The sequence below is a fragment of the Lactuca virosa genome, chromosome 4, assembly GCF_052849685.1.
Source record: "Lactuca virosa cultivar CGN04683 chromosome 4, Lactuca_virosa_CGN04683_v6, whole genome shotgun sequence".
Taxonomy (NCBI): Eukaryota; Viridiplantae; Streptophyta; class Magnoliopsida; order Asterales; family Asteraceae; genus Lactuca; species Lactuca virosa.
This window is the reverse complement of record NC_136429.1, coordinates 216,890,612-216,895,631: the sequence shown is the minus strand read 5'-3', so window position 1 is coordinate 216,895,631 and position 5,020 is coordinate 216,890,612. Positions and strand designations below refer to the sequence as shown.

Genomic DNA, 5,020 nt, shown 5'->3' with positions numbered 1-5,020 from the left:
GTTCATAAAAACCATTAAGATCAAATATTCCAATTAACACAATAATCAAATAATTTTTCTATCATCTAGATTAAACTCATAAGTAAAGATAATTCACATCAACAATTTTCAAGAAATTAGATAATCATATAAACTAATACAAATCTTGAAACTTTGACAATTATCCTTTGAAGACTCTTGGAATTCATAACCTAAAGAGTTAATAAATGAGACATTTCACATCCATAACTTATGGAAGTTTCAAAACTCTTAAGATCATAACTTTAAAAAAAAACTTTTGAGTTCCAAAATTTTATGACAAAATTTGTAACTCCTTAAAACCATTTAGATCAAACTTTTAAAACAAATAAAATAATCATATCATTCTATCTTTTAATAAATTGACCTAATTCAACTCTAGTAGTAAAGTGACTCAAATTTTATAAATAATTAGTTTTTCATAAAATCAAGTAATTATCATAAAATTTGACAAACTTCATGTTTTTTTTTCTTTTTTTTTTCCTTCAACTTGAAAAAAAAAATACATTTGCATCAAATATAATAGAAAACAACCCATGGCTCTGATACCACTGTTGGGTTCTGAGCATTCTAACACTCCTATGGTGTACATGCAACCCTATAAACCTTGGATCTATGTTTTCTCTATTATACATGCAAATATTAAATATTCCAAGGTTTCATCCTAACTAGCATATTATGAAGCACCTATACTACAAAGTTCTAGTTAGATGACATATATTTTGATGTAGCTTGATGTCTTCAAGCTTTAAGAGCTTAGCCCCAATAGTGTGGAAGCCTCAAGTGGAATCACAAATCACCAAAACACCTTGGAAAACCTTTAGAGAATATGGATACTTGGCTCACACTATGAAATCGGTTATTGCCCTCTTTAGTGTATCCATACTAGCCACTAGCATAATTTCATGAACCATAAGACCATTTATATAGTGTGGAGGATTAGGGTTAAACCCTAATACCCATGACCTTTCATTTCCTAGGATCCATGGGTTAAAGCTCCATGGACTATCCATGAAGACTTAGCCCAACCTAAATGAACTTGGCCCACTACACATATATATATATATCTAAGAGTCCATATTTAATTAGTTCCTTTTGATCACTTAATTAATTATAAATTAATTCTTGATCAATACTAATTAAATAATATGATTATATATTAATATATTAGAACTTATAATATATTAATATAAATCATAAATATACTATTCTCAAAAGACTATCCATATAAATTGTGTCGGTGAAGTGCAACCCAAATGGACCATGTCGGGTCGGGTCAAGTACATACCAAATATAGTTATGGACTTAGACATTAAATAAAATTCCCTCTAACAGGTCAGGACGAAATTCACTCTAACAGGGGGATGATGTGACAACCTGATACTTTTCCAGTCAACAAAAGTCGATTTCGTTAAATAAAATTTCGAATTTTATTTATTCTGTTAAGTTTGTATGGGTTGGAAAACCATCTAAATTATATAGATAAAATTTAGATAAGTGTCGAGACCAAAATCACGCGAAAAATCAAGTTTTCCTTCAAAAATCGGCTTCGTCGCGTCCAGCAGTGCGTTTACGGCCGCAAACTCTTGGGCCGTAAACTCGTTTACGACCGTAAACCCACCTCCGACCGTAAACCCAACCGGTATATATATTTTTCGCTGAGATATTCCTCATTTTTCATTTTTTTCACCCAAAAACTCTCTCAAATCTCTCCCAAGAACATTCATATCATCAAGATCGAATCTTCAAATCTTCAAGTTTTTCACCAAGAACACCAAGAACACCAAGAATAGCCTTCAAATCTTCAAAGGCTGCAAACCGTTCACGGCTGCAAACCGTTCACGACCGCAAACCCGTTCACGGCCACAAACAGTCTTGAGCCGTGAACCTTGGCTGTAGCCCTTCTTTTTCCCCTTCAAACAAGTCTCGGTAGCATTCCTGTAACATCCCAAAATTCAAGAAAAAAAATTTCGTTTTAATTAAGCTATTATATAAAACCATCAGTATAAAAACATTCATATTAATATCTCATGTCCAACCAAAGTGTCAGTAATCAAAACATGTCAATATAAAACAATGTCATAGTGTAATCCCAAAGATCTCATGTGCGGAAAACATAGTGTGATGCGCTGCGATCGAGCCGGCTCCTTTCATTGAAAACAAGTACCTGAAACCAAAACTGAAAACCGTAAGCACAAAGCTTAGTGAGTTCCCCCATCATACCACATACCATACAATCACATATTGCCAGGCATATCTGGGTGCCCGACCTACCCTGCTGGGCATACCAGGGTGCTCAACCTACCCCACTGTCAGGCATACCGGGGTGCCCGACCTACCCCATGTCAGGCATATCTGGGTGCCCGACCTACCCCTTCGGTATCTTTCAACCGGTAACCGGGAGCTTGCCTCCCCTTCGGTATCTTTCAACCGGTAATCGGGGACTATTTCACCCCCTAACACTACCACATAAAAGCATAGCATAAACACATAAATCATATACTGCCTAGCATATCTGGGTGTTGGCCTACCCCTTCGGTCCTGTCGACAGGTAACTGGGGACTATTTCACCCCCTACTACTACCACATAATATCATATCACATATAGCATAATCTGTCTAGCATAGCTGGGTACTAATCTACCCCTTCGGTCCTTTCGACCGGTAACCGGGGACTATTTCACCCCTACTACCACTATCACATAACATCATATCATGCTAGCACATAAACATAACAGGTAGTAGAAAGCATAGACAATTATCACAAAGACAATCATCTAACAACAACTCCTACTGGTGGGCTGTCATTGTGGCCGTAGACCCACCGCTATTGGAAGGTAACTCGCCTCACAATGCTGAAGTCCCGTAGACACAATCCCAGTTGCTGGATGACAGCTTCCCCGAACTGTCAATATCAAACATCACCCAATTAATAATTGGGTTCCACTACATAACCATAAGTACGTACTTGGGGTCATTACTACATTACCCCATGCTTGGCTTTATTCAAGCCCAAGGCCCAATCCATAGGCCCAAAAGTCAACTATGAGTCAAAGCCCAACATATGGCCCAATTTTCCAAATTGGGCCCAAACCTTTACAAGGTCTTACCATAAGGCCCAACCATTTAGTCAAGTCCAACATTCAACATTCTAATGGCCCAATATCACATAATCATAAAGGCCTAAACTATGGCCCAATTTTCCAAATTGGGCCCAACTCCTCATATGGGCCTCACCTCAAAGCCCATTAATTATTCTAGTCCATTTGCTTGATCTTGGATGGTCCATTAATAACCCAATCATCAAGGCCCAAGAGAAAGGCCCAACAATAAACCCAAGTGAAATTAGGGTTTCTCATAAAATAATGATTAGGGTTAAGTTTCCTACTTAACCCATTAAGGACTTAATCCATTAAGTCCAATATTGCTTAGATTAATCTTTGCCAATGATTATTATTTAATATTTCAAACTATTAAATAATTCCCGTGTGTGTATCCCGATTAATTCTCAAAATTAGGGTTTTATTGGCATTAGGGTTTTCCAAACCCTAATTAGGGTTTCCAACCCAAATACTAGCCCATTTATCAATTTGTTGGGCTTTTAGGTCAATTAGGGCTTTATTGGGCCTATTAGGCCCACTAGAATATCATTAAGTCCATTAGGGTTTTATTTGGGTCAATTAGGGTCCATTAGAGCTTACAAGGTCTATTAGGGTTTCAAGCACCCTAAACGAATCAAACTCAACGAGGCAAGCACACCCCCACCCGACACAGCGGTCGGTGGCGGCAGCCACCACCTCACGGTGGTGGTTTTGACTTTCTTTCCATTATTCCATTTTTGTTACAATTTACAATGCCAAATTCCAAAATAAACACACACACTAATGCTAAAAACACACACACACACACATAACCACCTTGTGGTGGCCGGCGGTGGCGAGTGGTGGCAGTGGCTTTTTCCGATCCACAAAACACATTTACAACCTCATAACAACCGGAAACATCAATAACATATGAGCACGCACCCATATAAACACCCACAGCCACCACCTACGGTGGCTGGTGGCGGCGGAACAAGGAAGAAATGGCAACGGCGTGTGATTCCTTTCAGCTCTTCAGCTCCACCATCCGTCAACCGGCTCGCCGGTCCTTCAATCATTAGCATCTCCGACAGCGACGTTGTGACATGACGATGGCGAAGGAGCGGCAACAGCAACGGTGGCTTCCGATGAAAACAGCCACGTTCAGCTCTTCTGGTCTCTCCCAACAGTCCCATCGCCCCCATCTCGTTAAACCTTGTTCATGTCGGCGGCAGATGCAATGGCAGAGACAATGTAACATTACCAGCTGTAACAGCAGCGGTTGGCGGCGGCGCCCGACAGTCCTAGCGACATTGGCAGCGTGGCGGAAGGCGAGATTGGAGAAGAAGGAGGGGAATGTTCGAGATCGATAGCAACACTTCCGAGGCGGCAGGCGGCGGTTGCTCGGGACTGCATCTGGTCGGAACCCATGAGGGAACTCGGAATGGTGACGGCTGTGAATCCTTAGGGTTAGGGTTTGAATGGCAAGGGTGGCGGGTTATAAATCCCGACCACTCAATATCTTTTGCAAAAATTACACTTCTGCCCCCTCCCTAAAGCATCTTATCAAATGTAATCCAAATTTTACCCTTTCTACCCTGGCTTTGGAAATTTTCTTCAAATTAAATCCGATAATTACCATCTAAACCCTCACAATTAAAATCCTTTACATCTTAGGTACAAAATTTACAAAACAGCCCCCAATATTTTAATTATGACATAATCAGCCCTCCAACCTCATTTCCTTTTAAATTAATTCCAAATAATTACCACAGAGCCCCCTGTCTTCATAAATAATTATAAATTTAGTCCCGAACTTACACTTTTAACCCTCAACTTCTAAATTATGCCAATTATCTCTTCGAGACCATCCTTTGATATATAATTATTTATTTTAGGGCTACCGTTCGTTCATTAATTAAT

The 5,020-nt window shown here is 39.4% G+C and overlaps 1 long non-coding RNA gene across 1 annotated transcript; it reads right to left on the bottom strand.

Annotated features, from left to right (window-relative positions):
* Nucleotides 1-2,062: 2,062 nt before the first annotated feature.
* Nucleotides 2,063-4,555, bottom strand: LOC145168720 (uncharacterized). The gene is made up of 2 exons (XR_013742031.1): nucleotides 4,043-4,555; nucleotides 2,063-2,185 (listed from the first exon to the last, which is right to left on the bottom strand). It is a non-coding gene; the product is annotated as an uncharacterized LOC145168720 (long non-coding RNA).
* Between the last annotated feature and the right edge of the window lie 465 nt (nucleotides 4,556-5,020).